Source organism: Pristiophorus japonicus, chromosome 1 (genome assembly GCF_044704955.1).
Source record: "Pristiophorus japonicus isolate sPriJap1 chromosome 1, sPriJap1.hap1, whole genome shotgun sequence".
NCBI lineage: Eukaryota > Metazoa > Chordata > Chondrichthyes > Pristiophoridae > Pristiophorus > Pristiophorus japonicus.
In genome coordinates, this window is record NC_091977.1 from 374,304,571 (window position 1) to 374,332,173 (window position 27,603).

General features: G+C 41.8%; 1 protein-coding gene and 1 long non-coding RNA gene across 4 annotated transcripts in view; one reads left to right on the forward strand and one right to left on the reverse strand.

Annotated features, from left to right (window-relative positions):
* Positions 1–27,603, forward strand: part of pag1 (phosphoprotein membrane anchor with glycosphingolipid microdomains 1) — a 341,614-nt gene that overhangs the window by 26,202 nt on the left and 287,809 nt on the right. The window contains exon 2 of one of the 3 annotated variants that reach the window (XM_070890966.1): positions 16,407–16,525. The exons of the other annotated variants lie outside the window; for them this stretch is intronic. The gene's annotated coding sequence lies outside the window, so the exon portion shown is untranslated. The remainder of the gene's footprint in view (positions 1–16,406; positions 16,526–27,603) is intronic. 3 annotated transcript variants of the gene reach the window in all.
* LOC139273906 (uncharacterized) lies at positions 209–26,261 on the reverse strand. The gene is made up of 3 exons (XR_011595412.1): positions 26,198–26,261; positions 20,682–20,789; positions 209–281 (listed from the first exon to the last, which is right to left on the reverse strand). It is a non-coding gene; the product is annotated as an uncharacterized lncRNA (long non-coding RNA).

Below are 27,603 nucleotides of genomic sequence, written 5' to 3' on the forward strand. Positions count from 1 at the left end.
CTGTGCCATTGCTCGTAACTGCTCACAAGCTGGTTTCTGAAAGGATCAATCGAAGAGGTGGCAGAGAAATGCGGAGACAGAGGAGGTGAGCGTACAGCCAATGAAGGTACAAAGAATCACAATCTTACCTCAATTTGTCTGAAAACGTGTGTCTAAGGAGGCTGCGCTTCCGGAAGGAGGTCATCGATGAGATTTGCCAGCTCATCAAGAGGGATCTTCAGCCTTCCACACCATCAGAACCGCACTGTCTATTGAGGTGACCCCATTGCGTAATCCCATCACTGAAGCGGAGAAACGTTACAATGAAAGCCACATAGCGACACGCAACATCATCAAAAAGACAATTGGAGTCCTAAAGCAGCGCTTCAGATGCCTGGACCATTCTGGTGGTAGCCTACAGTACCATCCTGATCAGGTTGCTGAGTTTATTGTGGTGTGTTGCATGCTGCATAACCTGGCATTAGTTGTCCTCTCCTTATATAGCTAGATGGGGCTGCAGGTCCATCTCCAGAAGGAGGGGAGATGGAAGAGCCAGCCAGCAAGGATGAAGAGGAGGCTGCTGAGGACCTAGGGCAGGCCAATCAGCCTGGCGACCTGCCCTTGGTCCTCTTCCCGCCGCCGTCCCCCCCCCCCCCCTCAAGACCAGTACCTAGTGGCAGTTACGCGGATGCTAAGTTGTTGCGTTAGCAGCTCATTTATGAACGCTTTTCTTGAACTTGCATTATGGATAGTCACATTTACATTTATAGTTAATGTTCTCCAAAAGTTGCATTTGCGTTGTTACGTTTTTGCCTTGCCTGCACAGGCCTGGTATTTGCATTAATGCTTAACTTAATTAAACTTTTGTTATAATAATCAAATGCAGAACAATTGTTAAATGTTATGCTTAATGTAACTATAAGAGAATGCACAACAATTGTTAAACTCAATTTAAAAAAAAAAAATGTATTTAACAAAACTAAATTTTCTTTCAATGCCCACTTCCCCCCACCCCTTGCCCAAACAGCAATGAAAAGTTAAACTTTAAAAAAATTTAACATTGATTTAGAAAACAACCCCCTCTCTACTTGCAGCCACATTTCCCTCCAGGTCCTTTCCCACCCTGTGTTTTAGCCTGTTTTGGTCCCTGCAGACCGAGATGAGTCTGGCGTGCAGTATGCAACAACAAGACTTCCTGCCGTGGTGGTGGTGTGGAAGTGGAAGATGAAGCATGCCGATGTTTGTCTTCCGAGTTAGGAGGAACTGTATCCTCCGTACTCGCTTGTGTGCTTGGGGTTGCACTTCGACCTGACACGACAGCTTGGGGCGCTGTGTCCAGCCAGCAACGCATGCCAAAGGGCATTGGTTGCGGCGGTCTGCTCTCTGAACTCCTCCAAGATCTGCCTTGCTAACTCAGTTTGCATGACAGACCAGTAACGCAGTAAAACCAGTCGGCCAGAAAAAAAAGTTTCACACATGCGCACAAGGCCATTGCTAGGGAAGCTTTTTGACTTCATCTTTCGGTGGTTGAAAATGAGATCGCCGGCCGAAGGCCGAGTGGAAAATCGCAAAAAAAAAAGGGCCTTGTACCAGCGATCAGCAAGGCTGCGATCCCACATCGCTGGAACAAGGCCCATTTTTTGGGGCCTTGGCCACCTAGTGGAAAGTCTAGCCCTAGTTCCCTTTAATAAATCCCTGCTGGCTTTCCTTAATTAATCCACACTTGTCCAAGTGACAATTTTGTCCCTGATTACTGTGTCTAAAAGCTTTCCCACTACCGAAGTAGTTGTTGGGTTTATCCTGCATCCTTTTTTGAACATGGATGTAAAATTTGTAATTCTCCAGTCCTCTGGAACTACTCCTGTATCTAAGGAGGATTGGAAGATTATGGCAAGTACCTCTGCATCCCATTTGGTCCTGATGACATATCTACTTTAAGTACAGTCAGTCTTTCTAGTACCTCCTCTTTATCAATTTTTATCCCATCCAGTATCTCCACTACCTCCTGTTTCACTTACTTTGGCAGTATCTTCTTCTTTGATGAAGGCAGATGCAAAGTACTCATTTAGTACCTCAGCCATACCCTCTGCCTCCATGCATACCTCTCCTTTTTGATCCCTGATCGACCCACCACTCCCGTTACTACCCGTTTATTATTTATAGGCCTAAAGATGACTTTTGGATTCCCCTTTATGTTAGCTGCCAATCTATTCTCATACTCTCTCCTTGCCCCTCGTATTTTCTTTTGCACTTCCCCTCTTAACTTTCTATATTCAGCCTGATTCTCACTTGTATTCTCAACCTGACATCTGACATACGTGTTCTTTTTCTGCTTCATCTTGCTGTCTATCTCTTTTGATATCCAGGGAGGTCTGATTTTAGTTGCCCTCCCTTTCCCCCTCGTGGGAATGTATCTCAACTGTACCCAAACCAACTCCTCTTTAAAGTCAGCCTATTGTTTTTTTTACAGTTCTGCCTGCCAATCTTTAATTCCAATTTACCTGGGCCAGTTCCATTCTCAATCCACTGAAATTGACCTTCCTCCAATTAAGTATTTTTACTCTAGATTGCTCCCTGTCCTTTTCCATAGCTAATCTAAAACTTGTGATACTATGAACACTGTTCCCTAAATGTTCACCTGCTGACACTTGCCCAACCTCATTCCCCAGAACCAGATTCAGGAATGCATCCTTCCTCATTGGGCTGGACACTTCTGAACTTCTTCCCCCTCACTGCCCTTTACACTATTACTATTCCAGTCTATATCAGGATAATTGAAGTCACACACTCTAGTCTCCATCACTACTCTAGTTCTTGCACCTTTAATTTCCTTGCAAATTTGTTCCTCTATATCCTTCCCACTAGTTGGTGACCAATAGCATACACCTAGTAGTGTAATGTAAAAGTAGTGATGCAGGTTAATAAGGCAAAAATAGCAAACAATTCACTTGGTTTCATTTCTAGAGGGATAGAATTGAAAAGTTGAGAAGTTATGTTAAACTTGTATAAAATCTTGGTTAGACCTCATTTGGAGTACTGTGCACATTCCTGGTCTCCATATTATAAAAAGGATATAGGGCATTGGAGAAGGTGCAAAAAAAAAAGATTCATAAGGATAATGTCAGAATACTGAGGTTATACTAATCAGAAAAAATTGAACAGGCTGAGTTATTTTCTCTGGAAAAGAGAAGGCTTAGGTGTAACCCAATAGAGGTCTTTAAAATTATGAAGAGGTTTGATAGGTTACATGTAGTGAAGATGTTTCCACTTGTATTTCCCAGAGTTGTAGCCTCCTCCAAAAGATATTCACCAGTAAATTCAATAGTGAATTCAGGAGAAACTTCTTTACCCAGCGATTGGTAAGAATGTCATACTTGCTACCACAACGAGTAGTTAAGTTAAATAGCACAGATGCATTTAAGGGGAAGGTAGATAAACATTTGAGTGAGAAACAAATAGAAGGATATGCTGGTGGGGTTAGATGCAGAGGGGTGAGAAGAAACTCATGTGGAGCATAAACTCCAGCAGTTGGGTAGAAAGGCCTGTTTCTTTGCTGTAAATTCTGTGTAATTTTATGATCTAATTGAGGTGTTTAAGATGATTAAAAGAATTTCAATAGGGTAGATGGAGGGAAACTATTTCCTCTGATGGGGGTGTCCAAAACAAGGGGGTATAACCTTAAAATTAGAGCTTGGCCGTTCAGGGGTGAAGTCTGGAAGCATTTCCTCAGACAGGTAGTGGAAATCTGCAACTCTCTCCCCAAAATCTGTTGCGGTGAGAGTAATTGAAAATTTAAAAACTGAGATTGATTATTTTTATTAGGTCAGGGTATTAACGGACATGGAGCAATGCAGATAAATGGAGTTAAAATACAGATCGGCCATGATCGAATTGAAAGGTGGAACAGGTTTGAGGGGCTGAATGGCTTACTCTTGTTCCTATGTTTCAATCTCTAATTTATTTGATATTCTTTTGAAAATAGCAAAAAAAACACTCAAGGGTGAGTGGTCTGTTCTACCATTCGGGTCATGTTGGTGCACAGATTCCACAATAGAACATTCTGCAAACTGCACATGCTCAGAATGCACAGATGTGATTGAAAGCTCAGTCCAGTGGTTGTGAGGTAAAAATATCCAGTAAAAGTCTAAACTTGAGACCCGCTGAAGTGTTGAACTAAAACATTTTAATGAAGTTATTAATTGACAAGTTAATTATTATTGTTAAATATCTCTGTTTTTGTTTTAATTTAAAAAAAATTTGGATATCAAATTTTAGTTATTGAGGAAAAATGGCAGACAAATTTTCTTCAAAAAGCATTTTCAGTGATTTGTTGAAACAAACTGCGGTAGAAATTGGACTTTGCACACATTTGGGTGTAAAATGGGAAAAACCAGGGCTAATTTCAGGGAACAAAGCCCTGGGCCCCATCAACATCAGGGGTACGGACACCATTATATTGGCATAGATGGTTGCCAGGTGTCTGACGCCTGCCTGAAACAGGTCCTACATATGTAAATGAGGGACCTAATGCCTGTTTCAGGAATCCTAAACTAAATTGGTTGCCAAACCTTTAGTGGTTGCTGCGACCTAAACAGCGACCACCACCCACCAAAAACATAATGTTTTTGCTAAAAGCGCTCCCATGGTGCCACGAAGAGAATGGGATGCTCCTCACGGCTCCACAGCACTCCGCAGGGTTACTGCCAGCACGCAATTGGCTCTGCCTACCGTTGTCCTTGCACGGCCCCTCCTAAGACTTAACCTTGGGGGTCACTGCTGGCGAGGCAAGCAGCACAAAATTGAAACCATTATAATGGGCGAGCTGCCTCTGGAGACACAACAAGTGGCCTAAATTATTACAATGAGGCATGAGTCTCAATTTTGGACAATCGTCGGGCCTCCCAGTTCAAGTGCGTGTTGTCTGCCGCCCCTGATTATACACCTGAAGCAGGCCATGAGCAATATTTACCCTGGTGTGACAACAAGATGTAATAATGAAACGTTAATGCTTGGGTAACATGTTGACATTATAAAAGCATGGCTTTGGAAGCAAGGTTTGTGAACGAGGTGCATGCCATGCACCATATTTAATGCATATAAAAATAGCTTGTAAAGAAATTTGGTTTTACAGGTATTATCTCTTGAATGTTGGCATTGGTATGTAATACATCTATGGTTTCAATGCCCATCTGTGATGTAAAATACAATAACATAAGATTATAGTGCAACCTATATTTTACCGAGTTAAAGTTCATCATTATTTTCCTGAATGTTACCACCTGTGTGCAGCTTTATGTAGCTGTGACTGTTAATATTGATAATACAAAAAAAGTTAATATCATTGCTCTCCCTGGAGGTTTATTTGCAAAAATTGTACTAATCGTTTAACATAAATAGTGCCTCATTAATTTCAATTGAAAATTGTGGCAGGAATGCACTGAGGTTTCTGAGATAACGTGCATTCATGATTCAAATTGCATAGCCTGAAAAAGCACGTGTTTATTTGAGCATGAAGAATAGAAGAAGGGTTTGTTTGGTGTAGCTTCCTAGTGCATGAAGTACAATGTCATAAATATTGTTCATGCTTATTAAGAATCCTGAATTGTAACTCCTCACACAAACAATCTGACTTGTGTGGCTCTAATATAAAGGGATTTTGCTAAGGTCTGCTGTTGTTTAGACCAGGGGAAAGAAGAAATTTGTTCCAGATGCTTGCATTGAGCCTAATTGGAACCATGTAGGAAGTCAGACATAAAGGTCAGAATAAGAATGGCAGGGAGATTTAGCAGTGAGCCACGGTGAGGTCAGGATCACATTTGCGGACTGAACGGTTTGTTCATCAAAGCGATCACTCAATCAGCTTTTGGTCTCTTTTTAATAAAGATTTTAGCTCCAAAACAAATTTCATTCAATGGAGGGATGCATGCAAGGGAGGCCCTGATATTCATTTAACATTAAGTGAGAATAATTGAATTGTACATACAATATAGTAAAGGTCAAATAATTGACTTGATGAGCAACAGTGCTGCGCATAGCTGAGAAGATTAGCAGTTGATAGATTTTGATGAACAATATATCAGCACCGCAGTTACCAATTTTAGGCAGATGCTACAAATAGCACAGCAATTCAGAAATTAGCATTGTACAGGTATTACAATGCGGCAAGCCTACAGTGCAAATGGCCTTTTTACAGCTCTGTTATACTTTTCAATGTGTATGTTGGTGTTAATTCCATTGATCAGTTTCCACCAATTCAATCAGTTCAATTGCTGCACTTTTTTTTGATGGAAACACGTTCCTGTAGGATTTTTAGACCTAGCTTTCATAATGCTATAGAGATTATGCCTATTATTTTGTACATTCTCTAGTGAACCATTCCAAACCTAATTTATTCTGGAAGTTGTTTAAATGAGTTTGCACGAGTGTAATGTTCCTACAACTCAGAGAATCGAGGGTTGTGAATTGATTAATATAAAATGCTGTAATTTAAAAGATACACCAATACAATTAAAAATGAGCATAAAGATGCTGCAACAGGAAACCCTTGGGAGAAACACATGATTCAAGCATTGATTTCTATGGAATATGTTAAAACTGAATAGGGTTACTGTTACATGTGAAATACTGATAACAGCAAAAAAATATTGAATTTGAGTGCAATTTCTTGTCTTTTTTCTAACAAGAAATTCAATCCAGTATTGACTGAAATATTTTAAAGGTATATTTGCAGTTATCTGCTAGGTCTGTTGCTGTGTTAAAGGCAGGGACATGGGTTGTATTACTGCCATTTCTGTAACATGGGGGGAGGGTGAAGATATTTTGCTTCTTTTTGATATACTCTGACCAATTTAATCAGGTTTCCTAACAGTCTAAAGCGGGGCCCTTTATCAAGTGTATGTATATTTATAGGAATTAGCAGCAAAGCACTAGTAAAAGCAGCTTTTGCAAATGAATGCAAATAATCTAAATCTCCAGTCAGACCACTCAAGTGGTAGTATTTTCAGCAGTGATGATTAGCTACCAACCGTGATCATACTTCCTTCTCATATCGCTATTACATTAAGCATCCAAAAGACAAAGGTTCTCTGCCAACCTGCCCTCGCCACACAGTACTGCTCCCCCCCGATTATCCAGATCCATGACTAGGTCTTGGACAATGTGGACCACTTTCCATACCTTGGGAGGCTGCAGGCGTCACTGACCAGGTCCAACACCACCTTCAGTGTGCCAGTGCAGGCTTCGGTTGCCTGAGGAAGCGAGTGTTTGAAGACCAGGATCTCAAACCCTGCACCAAGCTTGCGGTCTACAGAGCAGTAGTGATACCCGTCCTCCTATATGCTTCAGAGGCATGGTCTATGTACAGCAGGCACCTCAAAGCACTGGAGAAGTACAGGTTGAATCTCCCTGATCCGGAACCACCCCTCGTCCAGAATCATTCCTGGCCACCAGGTGGCGCATGCGCAGAACTCCAACATGCTCCTCCTGTACCATGTGGGAACTCGGGGACACTTCCGGTGTCCCTGACGACTATGTGTGCGGGAAGTGTATCCGCCTCCAGCTCCTGACGGACTGCGTTGCGGATTTGGAGCTGAGGGTGGATTCACTCTGGAGCATCCACGATGCTGAGAATGACGTGAATAGCACATTTAGTGAGTTGGTCTTACCGCAGGTGAAGGGTCCACAGCCAGATAGGGAATGGAATACCAGCAGGAAGAGCAGTGCAAGGAAGGTAGTGCAGGGGTCCCCTGCGGTCATCCCCCTGCAAAACATACAAGGCTTTGAGTACTGTTGAGGGGGATGACTCATCAGGGGAGTGCAGCAGCAGCCAAGTTCATGGCGCCATGGTTGGCTCTGTTGCACAGGAGGGCAGGAAAAAGTGTGGGAGAGCGATAGTGATAGGGGATTCAATTGTAAGGGGAATAGATAGGCGTTTCTGCGGCCGCAACCGAGATTCCAGGATGATATGTTGCCTCCCTGGTGCAAGGGTCAAGGATGTCTCGGAGCGGGTGCAGGACATTCTGAAAAGGGAGGGAGAACAGCCAGTTGTCGTGGTGCACATTGGTACCAACGACATAGGTAAAAAAGGGATGAGGTCCTACGAGACGAATTTAAGGAGCTAGGAGCTAAATTTAAAAAGTAGGACCTCAAAAGTAGTAATCTCTGGATTGCTACCAGTGCCACGTGCTTGTCAGAGTAGGAATCGCAGGATAGTGCAGATGAATACGTGGCTTGAGCAGTGGTGCAGCAGGGAGGGATTCAAATTCCTGGGGCATTGGAGCAGGTTCTGGGGGAGGTGGGACCAGTACAAACCGGACCGTCTGCACCTGGGCAGGACCGCGACCAATGTCCTAGGGGGAGTGTTTGCTAGTGCTGTTGGAGAGGAGTTAAACTAATATGGCAGGGGGATGGGAACCAATGCAGGGAGACAGAGGGAAACAAAATGGAGACAGAAGCAAAAGACAGAAAGGAGATGAGTAAAAGTGGAGGGCAGAGAAACCCAAGGCAAAAAACAAAAAGGGCCAATGTACAGCAAAATTCTAAAGGGTCAAAGTGTAATAAAAAGGCAAGCCTGAAAGCTCGGTGCCTCAATGCGAGGAGCATTTGGAACCCAGGAGAGGGCTCTGAGCTAGTTAGAGTGGGTGAGAGCGCAGATGAACAGGACCCCAAGGAAGAATGCAAAAGGCAGAAGGCAACAGAGTAGAGTAGCACTGGGGTAAGTGTAAACCACAAGGTGATAGGAAGAGACAATATGTATGAATATAAAGGGGCTGCAGGAGGGGTCAAAACTAAAAATCATGGTTTAAAAACTAGTATTAAAACACTCTACCTAAACGCATGCAGCATTCGAAATAAAGTAAATGAGTTGACGGCACAAATCGTTACAAATGGGTATGATTTGGTGGCCATTACAGAAACGTGGTTGCAGGGTGGCCAAGACTGGGAATTAAACATTCAGGGGTATCTGACAATTCGGAAGGATAGACAAGAAGGGAAAGGAGGTCGGATAGCTCTGTTAATAAAGGATGATATCAGCGCAGTTGTGAGAGACGATATTGGCTCTAATTAACAAAATGTTGAATCATTGTGGGTGGAGATTAGAGATAGTAAGGGGAAAAAGTCGCTGGTGGGCGTAGTTTATAGGCCCCCAAATAATGACTTCACGGTGGGACGGACAATAATCAAGGGAATAATAGAGCCATGTGAAAAAGGAATGGCAGTAATCATGGGGGATTTTAACCTACATATCGATTGGTCAAATCAAATCGCATGGGGTAGCCTGGAGGAGGAATTCATAGAATGCATATGGGATTGTTTCTTAGAACAGTATGTTACAGAACCTACAAGGGAGCAAGCTATCTTAGATCTGGTCCTGTGTAATGAAACAGGAATAATAAACAATCTCCTGGTAAACGATCCTCTCGGAATGAGTGATCACAGTATGGTTAAATTTGTAATACGGATTGAGGGTGAGGAAGTAGTGTCTCAAACGAGCGTACTATGCTTAAACAAAGGGGACTACAGTGGGATGAGGGCAGAATTGGCTAAAGTAGTCTGGGAACACAGACTAAACGGTGGCACAATTGAGGAACAGTGAAGGACTTTCATTGTGCTCAACAAAAATATATTCCAGTGAAAGAGAAGGGATAAGCAGCCGTGGATAACCAAGGAAATAAAGGAGAGTATCAAATTAAAAACCAATGCGTATAAGGTGGCCAAGGTTAGTGGGAAACTAGAAGATTGGGAAAATTTTAAACGACAGCAAAGAATGAGTAAGAAAGCAATAAAGAAAGGAAAGATAGATTACGAAGGTAAACTTGCGCAAAACATAAAAACAGATAGTAAAAGCTTTTACAGATATATAAAACGGAAAAGAGTGACTAAAGTAAATGTTGGTCCCTTAGAAGATGAACAGGGGGATTTAATAATGAGAAATGTGGAAATGGCTGAGACCTTAAACAATTATTTTGCTTCGGTCTTCCCAGTGGAAGACACAAAAACCATGCCAAAAATTGCTGGTCACAGGAATGTGGGAAGGGAGGACCTTGAGACAATCACTATCACTAGGGGGGTAGTGCTGGACAGGCTAATGGGACTCAAGGTAGACAAGTCCCCTGGTCCTGATGAAATGCATCCCAGGGTATTAAAAGATGGCGGAAGTTATAGCAGATGCATTCGTTATAATCTACCAAAATTCTCTGGACTCTGAGGAGGTACCAGCGGATTGGAAAGCAACTAATGTAACGCCTCTGTTTAAAAAAGGGGGCAGATAAAAGGCAGGTAACTATAGGCCGGTTAGCTTAACATCTGTAGTGGGGAAAATGCTTGAAGCTATCATTAAGGAAGAAATAGCGGGACATCTAGATAGGAATAGTGCAATCAAGCAGACGCAACATAGATTCATGAAGGGGAAATCATGTTTAACTAATTTACTGGAATTCTTTGAGGATATAATGAGCTTGGTGGATAGAGGTGTACCGATGGATGTGGTGTATTTAGATTTCCAAAAGGCATTCGATAAGGTGCCACATAAAAGGTTACTGCAGAAGATAAAGGTACACGGAGTCAGAGGAAATGTATTGGCATGGATCGAGAATTGGCTGGCTAACAGAAAGCAGAGAGTCGGGATAAATGGGTCCTTTTCAGGTTGGAAATCGGTGGTTAGTGGTGTGCCACAGGGATCGGTGCTGGGACCACAACTGTTTACAATATACATAGATGACCTGGAAGAGGGGACAGAGTGTAGTGTCACAAAATTTGCAGATAACACAAAGATTAGTGGGAAAGCGGACACAGAGAGGCTGCAAAGAGATTTAGATAGGTTAAGCGAATGGGCTAAGGTTTGGCAGATGGAATACAATGTCGGAAAATGTGAGGTCATCCACCTTGGGGAAAAAAACACAGTAAAAGGGAATATTGTTTAAATGGGGAGAAATTACAACATGCTGCGGTGCAGAGGGACCTGGGGGTCATGTGCATGAAACTCTTTTGAGTTTTTTTTTGTTTCATATACAGACAAGAGGCATGAATCCCAAAAAGTTAGTTTGCAGGTGCAGCAGGTAATCAGGAAGGCAAATGGAATATTGGCCTTTATTGCGAGAGGGATGGAGTACAAAAGCAGGGAGGTCCTGCTGCAACTGTACAGGGTATTGGTGAGGCCGCACCTGGAGTACTGCGTGCAGTTTTGGTCACCTTACTTAAGGAAGGATATACTAGCCTTGGAGGGGGTGCAGAGACGATTCACTAGGCTGATTCCAGAGATGAGGGGGTTACCTTATGATGATAGATTGAGTAGACTGGGTCTTCACTCGTTGGAGTTCAGAAGGATGAGAGGTGATCTTATAGAAACATTTAAAATCATGAAAGGGATAGACAAGATAGAGGCAGAGAGGTTGTTTCCACAGGTCGGGGAGACTAGAACTAGGGGGCACTGTCTCAAAATACGGGGGAGCCAATTTAAAAGTGAGTTGAGAAGGAATTACTTCTCCCAGAGGGTTGTGAATCTGTGGAATTCTCTGCCCAAGGAAGCAGTTGAGGCTAGCTCATTGAATGTATTCAAATCACAGATAGATAGATTTTTAACCAATAAGGGAATTAAGGGTTATGGGGAGCGGGCGGGTAAGTGGAGCTGAATCCACGGCCAGATCAGCCATGATCTTTTTGAATGGCGCAGCAGGCTCGAGGGGCTAGATGGCCTACTCCTGTTCCTAATTCTTATGTTCTTATGAGCAAATTGAAGCGCTTCCTCGTTGCCGACTCCCGCAATCGCAGGCCTGACCCTGCGATTTCCCCACCCCCCCAGCCCATGATCTCTCTGCCGCACTTCCAGCCCCAAGCCAGCCAACCCTGATATCCCCCTGCTCGGTACCTGTACCAGCCAATTTAACGTGACCACCCCTCGTCCGTAAAAATCCCTTATCCAGAACAGGCCAGGTCCCGAGGGTTCCGGATAAGGGAGGCTCAACCTGTACCACCAACGCTGCCTCCGCAAGATCCTGCAAATCCATTGGCAGAATAGGCGCACCAACATCAGTGTTCTCACTCAGGTCAACGTCCCCAGCATCGAAGCATTGACCACGCTCGATCAGCTCCGATGGACGGGCCACATCGTCTGCATGCCCGGTAACTAGACTCCCAAAACAAGTGCTCTGCTCTGCTCAAAGCTCAGACATGGCAAGCGAGTCCCAGGGGGGCAGAGGAAACGCTTCAAGGACACCCTCAAAGCCTCCTTGAAAAAGTGTAACATCCCCACCGACACCTGGGAATCCCTGGCCCAAGACCACACAAAGTGGAGAAGCATCTGGGAAGGCGCCGAACACCTCGAGTCTCTTCGCCGGGAACACGCAGAAGCCAAGCGTAAACAGTGGAAGGAGCGCACGACAACCCAAGCCTTGCCCGTGACAGACTAGATCCTACATTGGTCTCACCAGTCACCTGCAAACTCATATTAGTGTGGAAGCAAATCATCCTCAACTCCGAGGGACTGCCGACGGGAAGAGATTGAGTCAGACAGGGTAGAGCTTTTTCCATGTGTACTGAAATATGTGAGTAGAACCTTGCTCATTAAATATTTTTGTACTTATTTGTACATGTATGAAAAGAACTACCAATGCATCTTTCGGCATTTGTGGAATCCTGACTTTAATGTGAATATAAAACTCTGAGACCAATAGCTTCTGTGCACTATTCTCCTCTCTTCTGTTTATCTTGTTTGAGGATATGAGCCGACAGTATGACCACAGATGTGCTTACTCACTATCAGTGCTGAAAGTGCTACAGTATTCTAACACTTGAGTGGACTAAGTTAAAGCCCATTAGACCCAACTGTTCAACCTCCCCAGTCTTTTTCTAATTATCATTGGAACTTCATACAAAACTTAATTGTTAAGATCAATTGTGCAGTGCCATATAAATTGCAGAACCTGGGTAATGGTGTGGTGCTGTCTATATGCCAGTTTTTCCTATATACAGGCAGCAGAGTTTTGGTGTTTTTCTGTCACCAGTTGAACTTCAGATTAGTTTCTCCAGTTCACCATCATATGAAGCAGAAAGAAGGATGACTCATGAAAAGATAGCAATGAATTATATGAATAATTATCAGGTAACTTGTTTCATGCCCAGTTTTACCTTGGGGTTTAATGTTTATTTTCTATATAATAATTGGGTCACTACTACTTTCTTTCCTCTCTGTTAATTAATTTGTTCAGTATTTTATAGCCTAGTCTGTAGTACAATAGATTTTGTTGCACCTCTTCGAAGTCGAACAGATCATGTGTGGGCATATAATATAGTTAGTAAGTTGCAGGCAGTAACAAAAAACTTCTGTTTGACCACAGGACTAATTACAATTACCCAGATGCTGAGGCGTGTAAAGGTCTATGCTGGTTCATGGGGAGTATTCTTTAAGTACAAGGAAGGTATTGGACATAAGTTCAAAAATGTAACAACATAGTTATATTTAGCAGTAGTGTTGCCACCTGGGAACCATTTATAAAAATAATCCCATAAATTTTACTTGTTTGTAGAATTTTGATACCGAACTATCTTTTAATCCTATGAAGTAATGTAAGTTATCTGAATAATAAAACATTACTTATGGAACATTAAACAGATCATTATTTATCATCAGTGGATCTTCCGCAGGATGATGATGGAGGTGAGAAAGTATAGATATGAGGAAAGACTTAACGATAGTAGGACTATTTCCACTGGAGCAGAGAAGGCTAAGATAACATTTAATAGAGCTATTAAAATTATGAAAAGTCTTGATGGAGTTAATAGGAAAATACTCTTTTTTTCTGGTTGGGGAAATCACTGACGAAGATTCATCATTTCCAAACTCTCCGAGAACAAGGAGAAAACGGAGTTGTCAAGGCAAAGACCGTTGTATCCTTTAAGGGAAAAATAGACAAACATTTGAAGCAGAGAAAGACAGAGTTATGGGGAGAGATTGGGGTAGTGAGATTTGTTCTGGAGTTGACACAGACACAACAGGCTGATTGACCTTGTGCTCAACCCGAGAGCTATATAACAGAACCATTCGGACAAGTGGAGGGCAGAGTGTGTGTTGGAGAGTTAAGGGTGGGGGAAGTGAAGCCATGTGGAGGGGGCAAGCTAATATTGAGTTTTGCTGCAAAGGCATACTCTGGGTTACGGTATGAAGTGTACAGAAGAATGTTTACCGTTCACATATTTATGGGCCCAAGTTTCGGGTGGAGTTGCTCCTATTTTTTTGGAGCAACTAGTTTAGTTTGGAGTATCTTAGAAATCTCAATTCTCGGCATTTGGTTTGCTCCAGTTCCAGTGAGTTAGCTTAGTTTTGTTTTAGTTCAGTTTTTTTTTCAAAAGCGGGTGTCACCAGCCACTTCTGCCTGTTTTGCAAGTTTAGGCACCGAAAAGTTACTGCAAACTAACTTGGAACAGAGTAAGTGTCGACTTTTGTACGCTCAGAAAAACCTTGCGTACACTTTAGAATTAGGTGCAGGTAGCCAGAGATGGGCGGGGGGTGGAGGTGGGAAGGAAGGAAGGAAGTTGGGGGATTTTCCAAAGCATTAAACACTGGCAGGCAGTGACTAGTGGGGTACCGCAAGGTTCTGTGCTGGGGCCCCAGCTGTTTACATTGTACATTAATGATTTAGACAAGGGGATTAAATGTAGTATCTCCCAATTTGCGGATGACACTAAGTTGGGTGGCAGTGTGAGCTGCGAGGAGGATGCTATGAGGCTGCAGAGCGACTTGGTTACGTGAGTGGGCAAATGCATGGCAGATGAAGTATATTGTGGATAAATGTGAGGTTATCCACTTTGGTGGTAAAAAGAGAGACAGACTATTATCTGAATGGTGACAGATTAGTAAAAGGGGAGGTGCAACGAGACCTGGGTGTCATGGTACATCAGTCATTGAAGGTTGGCATGCAGGTACAGCAGGCGGTTAAGAAAGCAAATGGCATGTTGGCCTTCATAGCGAGGGGATTTGAGTACAGGGGCAGGGAGGTGTTGCTACAGTTGTACAGGGCCTTGGTGAGACCACACCTGGAGTATTGTGTACAGTTTTGGTCTCCTAACCTGAGGAAGGACATTCTTGTTATTGAGGGAGTGCAGCGAAGGTTCACCAGACTGATTCCCGGGATGGCGGGACTGACCTATCAAGAAAGACTGGATCAACTGGGCTTGTATTCACTGGAGTTCAGAAGAATGAGAGGGGACCTCAGAAATGTTTAAAATTCTGATGGGTTTAGACAGGTTAGATGCAGAAAGAATGTTCCCAATGTTGGGGAAGTCCAGAACCAGGGGTCACAGTGTAAGGATAAGGGGTAAGCCATTTAGGACTGAGATGAGGAGAAACTTCTTCACCCAGAGAGTGGTGAACCTGTGGCATTCTCTACCACAGAAAGTTGTTGAGGCCAATTCACTAAATATATTCAAAAAGGAGTTAGATGAAGTCCTTACTACTAGGGGGATCAAGGGGTATGGCGAGAAAGCAGGAATGGGGTACTGAAGTTGCATGTTCAGCCATGAACTCATTGAATGGCGGTGCAGGCTAGAAGGGCCGAATGGCCTACTCCTGCACCTATTTTCTATGTTTCTATATTTCATTTTTAAAAATAAAGAACCATCAATAATAAATGATAAATAAATCAATAAATAAAAAATAAAAAGTTCCTACCTCACCTACCCGTTCAGGAGCACCAGGAGCCCGGCCAGGGCTAGGGACTGCGTGCTGCAGGCTGGAAATCGGCACTCTGGCCGCGATGAGAGCCCATTCGGCCAGTGACTTTCTCCTCCACTGTGAAACCCCTCCAATATTTCTTGCCTTGGGGAGATATCCAGTCAGCCTTACTTGCAGCGGGGAGCCCATTCGGCAAGGGCTCGGGTCAGCGTGCTTCGGGCTGGAAATCGGCACTCTGCCCGCTCCAGGAGCCCATTCAGCCAGGGCTAGGGGCTGCATGCTGCAGGATGGAAATCGGCACTCTGCCTGCTCCAGGAGCCCATTCGACCAGGGCTCGGATCAACGTGCTTCAGTCCCTTCCCACATAGCCAGCAGCACACGCACACAGAATCTGGGGGCCAAGAGCTACAGTGCTACAGAGCTACAGACTCCATTGCGCATGTGTGCAGCTGCCGCCACTCTTTTTGGACCAGGGCTGTAGCTCCGCGCCCCCCCACTGTTGTGCTGCATTGCACTGACTGCTGAGCAGGTCTGCTGCACTCGGGGAATCGCGAGGTAAGTTTTTGGCGTGCTTTTCATTCCACAAAATAGGCGGGTCTCGGAGGTGCGCCATTCTGGCGGATATCGGAAACTTGGATACAGCATTTGCATTTGAGGTGGAGGGCTTCAATGACAACATGAAGCTGGATCTGACACTGCTCTTCCAAACTGTTGGGTTCTGCTGCGTGAATTATTGCTGCTCAAATTTGTTTTTATACAGATCTGCCGTCATATTATGACTCCCATTCTTGATGAGACAGGGAGTTCTGGTTTATGGTGAAAATGGAGAGGGGCCATACAGCACTGAACAAGAAGGGGCTGATCAATTTTAGAGCAAAGGTGAAATGTTATAACTATCAATTTTAACCTAAGGAAATATAAGTATGTGAAGTGAATGAAGAAATTATGTTTACTTACATGTTGATCTGAAATAATAGTATGCCTTATTTATGACCAAATGAAGACCCAGTAAACTATTAAAATTTAAACTTCCTGCCTTCCATCATATCCCAAATAAAGGCCATATAATATTTAATTGTAGTTTTGAAATAAGTAATGGATTGGGAAGAAATTGAATTCCTTGTAATACCTGTACTAAATATAATTATGCAGCACAATCCACCATATTTTATCACTTAGAATATGCTTTGTTGCGTTGTTGATGGCACATTCTGCAGTAAGAACACTTTTCAAAATCATGTTCTGCTTTCTTAATTAAAACGTGCATTCAGGATATAGAATATAAATAACGCAGATGTTTTTAAAGCTGTAGTTATCATGGGATTTAATCTTCAAATTGATCTATTTTCTGTGTAGCTAGAGACAAAATAAACATGTTGCACAAATATGTTCACTTGGTTGGAATTCTAAATGTGTACATCTAGATTGTTGTCAATGCCTTATGATGGGACGCTGTGTGGTTCGACCACATGAACTGGTAATAATTGGGATGTTACTGTTTAATTATCAATTACTTAACGCTAATTCATCCTAGAATGGAAAAACTTGCAGCAATAAAGGAAGTCATTCAGCCCATTGTGTCTGTTGATGTTAGCTCTTCAACTGAAGTCATCCAGTTGTCTGTCCTTTATACTTTTTTTCAAACACCTATCCAATTTCTTTTAAATTATGTTCTTGTCATTGTTTCAATAACCATTTGTAGGAAATATTCAATTTTATAATAGCCATTTCCATTGAAAAAAATTCTATATTTCTACCTTGTTCACCTTGTGATCCTTGACCTGGATTTCTGCATCCCTCCCCCACCCCCCACCCCATACTTATTTTCACTGCTGCTTTAAATATATATATATATATGTACCACTTTGCATCTCTGCATTGAACTGCATCCACCATTTATATAAAACTCCATATATTTACCCTAAATTGATACATAAATAGCAGCCGAGATTCACAATTCTCAGTAAACACAATGATGAGGGGACAACTAAAAAACACCAGTATCAAACAAGAAGAGTCTGATGGTGTAATGAATGATTACGGGACTGCATAAAGTTGCCTGGCTGATTATTCTGTCCTCCTTGATGAGATTTTCTGCAGATCTCATTGCAGAGAGGCCTGCTTCATGATGTCCCCATCAGGTACCCCTAGAAAGAGCATGTTTTACTGACTCAGCACCTTGGAGGCCTGGCAGCATTTGCTGGCACAAATCAGTGCTACTTGGGGCCCCTTTCTGCCCCCAGATCCCTGATCCTGCTCCATCCGAGTCATACACTGCACAAGCCCCGCTCCTCCGTTCAGCATGCCTTCTGTGCTAATAGCCAGGATGGCTGCCTATGTACATTGAATAGATTGTGAGAGTGGATTTTTTGTCTAGAGTATACACAGAAGACAAACCTGGCCTGGTGTGCATTAAAAGGGGGAGTGAGGCCTATTAAATGGCACAGATAATTTTTCAATTTATCATTATCTAATGTTTTAAAAAGTTAAAGGAAAGATGGAAGAGCTCTGGTGAATAAACCACGGGACTTGGGTATAGAAGAACATAAGATAAAGTAGCTGGAGTAGGCCATTTGGCCCTTCGAGCCAGCTCTGCCATTCAATAAGATCATGCCTGATATTCTACCTCAACTCCACCTTCCTGCACTATCCCCATATCCCTTAATTCCCCAAAATGTATCGACCTCCGTCTTGAATATACTCAATGACTGAGCATCCACAGCTCTCTGGGGTAGAGAGTTCCAAAGATTCACAACCCTCTGAGTGAAGAAATTTCTTCTCATCTCAGTCTTAATTGGCTGACCCCTTATTCTGGGACTGTGACCCCGTGTTCTAGATTCCCCAGCCAGGGGAAACATTTTCTCAGCATTAACCCTGTCAAGCTCCTTAAACAATTTTATCTGTTTCGATTAGATCATCTCTCACTCTTCTAAACTCTAGGGAATATAGGCCTAGTCTACTCAGTCTCTCCTCATAGGGCAATCCCCTCATCCCAGGAACCAGTGAACCTTCATTGCACTCTCTCTAAGGCAAGTATGTATTTCCTTGGGTAAGGAGACCAGAACTGTACACAGTACCCCAGGTATGGCTTCACCAATGCCCTGTATAATTGCAGTAAGACTTCTTTACTTTTATACTCTAATCCATTTGTAACAAAAGCTAACATACTATTTGCTTTCCTAATGCTGTACCTGCATGATAATTTTCTGTGATTCATGTACAAGGTCATCCAGGTCCCTCTGAATGCAAACATTTCCCAGTCTCTCACCATTCAAAAAAATTCTGCTTTTTTGTTTTTCTACCAAAGTGGATAACTTCACACTTCCCCACATTATACCTGTATTCCATTCGCCATGTTCTTGCCCATTCAGTCAACCTGTCTGTATCTCTCTGCAGCCTCTTTGCATCCTTCTCACAGCTTACTTTTCCACATCATTTTTATCTTCAGCAAACTTGGATATGTTACTTGGATCAGTCCCTTCATCTAAGTCATTAATATAGACTGTAAATAGCTGAGGCCCAAGCACTGATCCTTGCGGCACACTGCTAGTTACAGCCTGCCAACCTGAAAAAGTCCTGTTTATTCCTACTCTCTGTTTTCTGTCCTTTAACCAATCCTCAATCCATGCTAATATATTGCCCCCAATCCTATGAGTCCTCATTTTGTGTAATAACCTCTTGTGAGGCACCTTATCAAATGCTTTTTGAAAATACAAATACACTACATCCACTGGTTCCCCCTCATCCATCCTACTAGTTACATCTTCAAAAAAACTTAACAGATTTGCCAAACACAATTTCCCTTTGAAACAACCACGTTGACTCTGCCTAATCATATTATGATTTTCTAAGTGCCCTATTACCACATCCCTAATAATAGATTCTAGCATTTTGCCTACGACTGATGTCAGACTAACTGGCCTATAATTCCCTGTTTTTTCTCTTCCTCCTTTCTTAAATAGTGGGGTTATGTTTGCTACCTTCCAATCTTGGGAGGCTGTTCAAGGGGAGGGAGTAAAATGCCTGTCAAGATGCAACAAGAAGATGGAGGGGGAGAATGAATAGCAGTGAGGGGAGTGGATGGCAATAAAAGGGAGAATTAGATTGAAATGCTCTGGATGGGTAGGGGGCAATGGTTGAAAATGAAGGGGATAAATGGATGATAATAGAGGAAATGGATGGTAATTAAGGGGAGAAGGAAAAGGGCAGCAGCTAAAAGCAGTATTTAAGGGGTAAGAGGAGAAAAGCTGGGTGTAGCATTTGGGATGGGGAGGAAGGAGAATGCTAGCACAAGTTGGGCATATGGAGCTAAAAGTACCAATGTGAGTTCTTTGGGAGAGGGAATGGGAAGGTGGACCACCAGCTTGAATGAGGAAAGTGGAAGAAGAGGAGCTTAACTAGTTTGGAGGTGGAAAATAATGACAGATTGAATTGGATAGAGAAAGGATGACTGTATGAAGTGTGAAAGTTGGAGGAGAGTGTCTCTGAAAGACAAGGGATTTGGGTGGTGGGGGGATGGTTTCTCTTTTGGTAGCAGCAGCAGAAAACTTGTATCACTAACTAATATTACATTACATAAATTGGCATTGGAATAAACTCTGCTTGGCGTGCAGTCAATTTGAATAAATTGAAACACCATTTATGGTGAAAAATGGTCTGAATTCATTTATGGAATTGAATAATCCATACAATAGTGAATCTGTGTGCTGACCTTTCATTGTTTTGTGCATAAAAAGTGATGAAATGTGCATCCCAAATCAATGCAAACTAGTGCTACCTATTAGAAACCATATAAGTAATCGCTGACTGTCAGGAAAGTGCTTGAACCTCAATTTCACATTTTAGAAGTGTTCATCCTGGTTCAGCTTTAATAAGTAAGTCTCCGGGGCCACTATCTTTTGTAAAGTGTACAATTAATTTAGGTTATATTTACAACCTGATCTAAAGTTTTCAGTCTTTGGATCATAAGTTTTGTTAGCCTGTACAAATGCTAGTTTATGGTCCATTGTAGAAACATTGATTTCTCAGTACATACCTGTAACCTGCAAGTCAAAAATGTGTAATCAGCCACTTCCAGTTATAATGGTGTTTTGCTGTTTCCCAGTGACAAACAGGATTTCAAATACAAGAGAACCCACTGTTCCTGGAAGATAAAGGAAATAATTTCATTTTGGAATTCTGATGATGTGAACTGCAAACACTCAATCTTAATTGAATTACTGCCTTTTAACTAATTTCCAAGGATCTATAAATCTGTCCTTTGGGATACAACAGATTGTATAGAAGTTTCTAATAAAAGCGCTAAATCTTCAGTTGTCATACTGAAAGAAATTTTGTTGATCTAATAACATGCATCTGTGACCTCTTGAAATACAGATCTCCGTTAATCTTTGCATAATTTCTCTCCACATACATGTGTTGCAGTCAGTCGAGCAGACTTATTGTTGAAATCTCCTCTGTATTAATTTGTGCAAGAGCCTTGGAGCTCTATTTTGCATGTGTTGTATATTTCTTACTGGTCCATTCACTTAGAGTAGTTACAAAGCCGTTACTGTGCTCTTTTTATTCAACTGAGCTAGTTCATTTTATGCATTGGGCACCACTTGCAAACGATTACTTTCTGCTTTGTGTCTCTACACAGCTTTAAGCTGCCAGTGCTCTAGGAATAAACAGGCAGAACAAACCAACACTTCCACTGTTAAGTGGTGAATAAGAAAAGACTAAGGCCATCAATGATTTTTCACATTGCATTAGCCGCCTTCAATTTTCCCCTTTCTGCTTAGAGCATGCATTGACTGGCTTAATTTATGACTTATTACTCGGCTCATGAATTGAGAGTTTTTTGAGCTTCTGGAACGTTATTTCTAATACTTATAAACCAAGAGAGAGATCCGAATTCTAAGCATTTCCATACAATAGTCATTGCTTGGATTGAAATCCAGTCGCAACCTAATTTTTAAATTTGAGTCCATAGATTGTGCCATTACAGATTTATGAGTAAAAGTGCTATAATTTTTTTGAAAGTCAAATATAATGTAGATAGTCTGAAGTGGTATCACACCTGTTGATTGTCTATTTTTTTAAAAATTCCATTAAGGCTCCAACATCCCCAAATGGGGAAAATGCACATTTTTGTTGCAAGTCAAAGGCAATGGGAGGAATTTTAACATGAAAACATGGAAAACAAATGGGTGAGGTAGGAGCATGGGGGTAGTTAAAGTTTTAAAATTCTAAATCCTGACCCCAATATGCCCACTTTCAACTTTTACTCAGGTGAGACGGGGCAGGCAGCCACACTGCTGCCAGGAGGCAGGTTGGCATTTTAAATATGATAATGAGGCTCTGCTTTAACCTGCAGAGCAGGTTTTACTACAGTCGCTGGGAATCCTGGGCCTGCAGCGAGGCGAGCACAGCCTTGGGGAGCAATCCTCGTGGGCCGGGAGGACCAGGAGTGCTCCCTCACCAGCAGCCCGCCCCTCACGGGTCGGTGAACAGAGAAACATAGAAACATAGAAAACAGGTGCAGGAGCAGGCCATTCGGCCCTTCGAGCCTGCACCGCCATTCAATATGATCATGGCTGATCATGCAACTTCAGTACCCCACTCCTGCCTTCTCTCCATACCCTCTGATCCCCTTGACCGTAAGGGCCACATCTAACTCCCTCATGAATATATCCAACAAACTGGACTCAATAATTTTCTGTGGGAGAGAATTCCACAGGTTCACCACTCTGGGTGAAAACGTTTCTCCTCATCTCTGTCCTATATGGCTTACCCCTTATCCTTGGACTGTGACCCCTGGTTCTGGACTTCCCCAACATCAGGAACATTCTTCCTGCATCTAACCTGTCCAGTCCCGTCATAATTTTATGTTTCTATGAGATCCCCTCTCATTAATCTAAATTTCAGTGAGTATAAGCCTAGCCGATCCAGTCTTTCTTTGTATGTCAGTCTTGCCATCCCGGGAATTAGTCTGGTGAACCTTCGCTGCACTCCGACGGACTAACCCCCCCCCCCCCCCCCCCCACCACCGAGATCATTGTGTAACATCTCTGAAACTCTTCGAAAAAAAACAGTGAGAGAGGGTAGAAGTTTGTTGATCAATGAGCAGAATAATACAAATTCTATTTTCATAACATAAGGGTAATTTTCATGATCAAAAGAGTCATGAGAATACAATACACCTTTGTTCCATTTTCTTTTAAACTTCAAACAAAAAGCTGTTATCTCATTTAAAAAAAAAAACATTTTTTATCTCGACTGTGAATTGTATTCTGTTTCAGGGGATATATAGCATGGGGTTTATAGATATCACAGGTTGAAATGAAAATACGCAACAAAATTTGAATTATGCCCAACAGTTTGCAAAATCCATATACTGTCCTACCCACTATCTCACTCGTTTGTCATTCTTTCAACAAAGAAGTGAAGTCCTACTAATTAGTCCATACTAATAACAAAAATGTGGCATGCAGATTGACATTAACAACATTTTTAAGTCCCTAACTATTAAAGGCCTTTTATTACGATATATGTCGACGGGTCCTTATCTTTAAATAATGCATGTGACTACTTCATTGGCTGTAAAGCGCTTTGAAACGTCCAGTGGTCGTGAAAGGCGCTATATAAATGCAGGTCTTTCTTTCTTTCACATGCTTATAAGACCTATAAATTAGCTGTGTTGCAAGTGCCCATAACATTTTACTTAAAATGGACTCCAAGACTGGAATTAAGCTTAAACTTGACAAGAACATTTGAGGTTAAAGTAATTGAGAATGGAAAGACCAGAAAAGAAGTTTGCTAAACTTTCTCTGTAAAATACAACACCCGATACAGCTGGTAGAAATCTGCTGAACACAAGGGCCAAGTAGGAAGTCGAAACATGCTCGTCCCAGATAAAGAAAAAGTGCAGGACACGAAGATGTTGAACAGGCATTAGTCATGTGGTTTAATGAAAAACTAACCCAAAATCTCTCAATCACAATTGACTGCAACATATTAACTGAGAATGGTGAGGCTTCTGCCGATCAACCAGGTGTGGAAAATTTCACCGGCAATGAGTGGTTTAGTTGCCTAACAGTTCAGCATAGTGTTGTGCAGAAGAAAATTCTCATTTAGGATAAATTTGCTGACTTGCCTCGACAAGTGGAACACCCATCTCCATGAAATTCTGTGGGACTACAATTTGGGCTATATTTAAAAGCCAGATAAAACTGCTGCATCAGGGACAATTCTGTACTGTCGATACAGCAATGTAAAAGCCCTGTTTAATTTCTTGTCACTACCAACATGACGGGAACAGAAAAGCTACAGCTTCTAGTAATAGGAAAATCAAGAAACATTTTGCAGTGTTTTCACTCAATTTTTTTTGGCAGCAGTTAATAAAAACACTTTTTTTAGACTAAATGTTGCTATAAATAGAAACATTCAAGTTTTCAACTTCATCAGTATGCTGACTAAGTTCCTGTGGTTAATGTGCCACTGGGAATATGTGATGTACAGTTTACAGCACTTCACAATACCATAGCAAACCTATTGCAACTGCATATCTCTACACTCAAATAGTGGCCAAACTCGAAACAATCCTTTTATTAAATAAATCCTAGAGGGAAAGATGTAAGACTATTTAAACAGAACAATGTTCAATTTACTGTGCACATTAACTCTCAATCTTCAAATGGAGGTAAAGTACAATCAAACTGAGAGAAATGTGTATCTAAAGAGGAAGCGTTCCCATCAATATAACAAGTTAACAATAGACATCTTTTTTTAAAGTAAGAACTGCTGACAGCTTTGTGAAACTGGCTGGGAGTTGCTGTTTGACCACAACTGTATGAGGAAATTAATTTGCATCAGCAGATATTTGGGGTAGATAACACACAAGAATTCGGTAAGCTTCTAATTGTAAAGTGTTAATTTAACTCCCTCACTATTCTAACAATCCAATTTTTCTTCCATGATACCTATACTCACTACTGAGGCATATTTTAGAAGATTATTGTGGCAATGAACTAGCTCCCAGCCATCTGCTAATGCTGCACTGCAGCCAGAACAATTGGAGGTATGCAGAAATGATCTGGGATTACTTGGATCTCCAACTTTTCTATAGCAATGTGGGGATGGGTCTGTTGTCGTTGGGGACAGTTTGATACTTGGGGTAGAGATTTGTTAGAATGCTCTACTAGCAAAGGTGTCTACTACCTTTTCTTTTACCCCTCTTGGGTGGTCAGACTCCAGCTTCTCCTGCTTCAATTTCAGATTTGATTACCGCGCACTGCTTCAATTATTCACAAGATCTTGGTTTCTTTTAGATCTTTAATTTCTTTTATGCTTCTTACCGTTAAGATCATCTAACTATTTTATGTTTTTCTTACAAGCACAATACAGGTCAATCCACTGATGCTTCTTTTAGCGTGCAGAAAAGATTTAGACGAATAGTTCCACTGAGGAACTTCAGTTACGTGAATAAACTGGAGAAGCTGTGGTTGTTCTCAGAGCAGAGATGGTTGAGAGGAGGTTTGATAAAGGTGCTCAGAGGGGTCTAGACAGAGTAGATAGAGAGAAACTGCTTCCATTGGCGGAAGGGTCGAGAACCAGAGGGCACAGATTTAAATTGATTAGTAGAAGAACCAAAGATGACATGAGGAAAAACATTTTTACGCAGTGAGTGGTTAGGAGCTGGAATGCACTGCCTGAAAGGGTGGTGGAGGCAGATTCAATCATGGCTTTCAAAAGGGAATTGGATAAGTACCTGAAGGAAAAAAAATTGCAGCGCTACGGGGAAAGGGCAGGGAAGTGGGATGAGCTGAAGTGCTCTTGCAGAGAGCCGGCACGGGCTCGACGGGCCAAATGGCGGCCTCCTGTGCTGTAACCATTCTGTGATTCTTTTCATATGTGTTCTGTTTCTATTTAAATGTTTGATCCTTTTTCATTTTTTTTCCAATTCTGATAAAAGTTTATGCCCAAAGTATTAACTCATCTGTTCTCTCCACATTTGCTGAGCAACTTGCTGTATATATCCATAATTTCCTTTGTTCCATTTTTTTTTTCCTGATTTCTGCTGGGGAAAGTATTTCACATCCACTTGACTTCTAACTTGATGTCCTTAATTGCATATTTTTTTTTTAAAAAAAACCTTGAAGACTGACTAGATACACCACACTTCATACTGTAATCACTCATTTACATAAGTTAGATAACACTGTTATTGACTTGTTTATCTAAATGAAGGCTTATGTACCATCTGAGTTTGTGTACCATATGTGTGTCTCGGCTCTGAGTCAGAAGGTCATGGGTTCAAGTTACAATCAAAGGACTGGGGACTAGGCTTGTCACTTCAATGCATTCCTAAGGAATGCTGTGCTATTTTTTGGATGCGATGTTATAAACCAAGGCCCCATCTGTCTGTCCAGGTGGATATAAAATGATCGCACAGCACCATTCGAGAAAGAGCAAGAGGAGTTCTCCCCGTGTCCTGGCCAAAATTTATCCCTCATCCAACACTACTTAAACAATATTAGTTGGTTATTTATCTGTAATGTGAGATCTTACTGTGAATAAATTTGCCGCTACAGTTGCCAACCAACAGCACTTCTGCATCTCAAAATGGGTTATGACGTTCTTTGGGGTGTCCTGAGGATATGAAAGGCAGAATATAAATTCAAATTTATTGATTCATTCAAAAAATAAATAATGTTTAACAGATTTTATTCTTGTGCTCCATAAGTCTCTCTCCCCTTTCAAAACTGAACATTCTTGTTAGATGCAGGAAGAATGTTCCTGATGTTGGGGAAGTCCAGAACCAGGGGTCACAGTCCAAGGATAAGGGGTAAGTCATTTAGGACTGAGATGAGGAGAAACTTCTTCACTCAGAAAATTGTGAACCTGTGGAATTCTCTACCACAGAAAGTTGTTGAGGCCAGTTCGTTAGATTTATTCAAAAGGGAGTTAGATGTGGCCCTTATGGCTAAAGGGATCAAGGGGTATGGAGAGAAAGCAGGAATGGGGTAATGAAGTTGCATGATCAGCCATGATCCTATTGAATAGTGGTGCAGGCTCGAAGGGCCGAATGGCCTACTCCTGCACCTATTTTCTATGTTTCTTCAATTGTGCTACCTCAATCATATCTGTTGCATCATTATTTGTTGTCATTTATGTAATAATGTTTTACACTATGAAATGAAGACACAGAAAATGAGTCAAGAGTTGAGACAGATTACCACATGGACAAATCAGCTTTGGGTGTGATTATCATGGATACATGTAACTGCAGTGTATTTGGTGAATATTCCATATTGAAGACCATCTGTGTCACCCTGTTCGCATTGAGGCCTAACAATAATGACCGATGTCCATTGAGTCTCTGATGAGTCTGAAACCAAAAATGATGGTTCAGCAGGTAGGAAAAGCATCAAAACTAAGACTTCCCCAGAAGTTTTTTTTAAACTAGATCAGTGTTTACCCTCAACATGAGCAAATAGTTCTAATTAATTCAATTAATGCTGCACTTTACTGGAGCATCAATTGCTACCCAGATAATATGTTGCAGTTTTTTTTTAAAAAGAGGTGTGCTTGATGCATGGATTTTGCACAAGTAGTTAAGCTCCATTTGCTGTGGTATGTAATGGATGACTTGAAGAATGAAGCAGGTAATGTAATGTTCCACACAGGAACAGTAGTAGGCCATTCAGCCCCTCGAGCCTGTTCTGCCTTTCAATGAGATCATGACTGATCTGTGATCCATCTCCATATTCCTTTGGTCCATGTTCCTTAATACCTTTGCATAATGCACAAAGGCAGTATTTATTTCATATATTTATATTGGGTATTATAAGAGCTTTTCAACCTCCAAGCTATTTTGTTTTATTCCTAGCAGCATCTGGATGTTGCCTTAAATGTTTTTTGCTGCAATAAGTGAGTAAAAATGAATTTTATATTAATGGACTATTGGGGGGGGG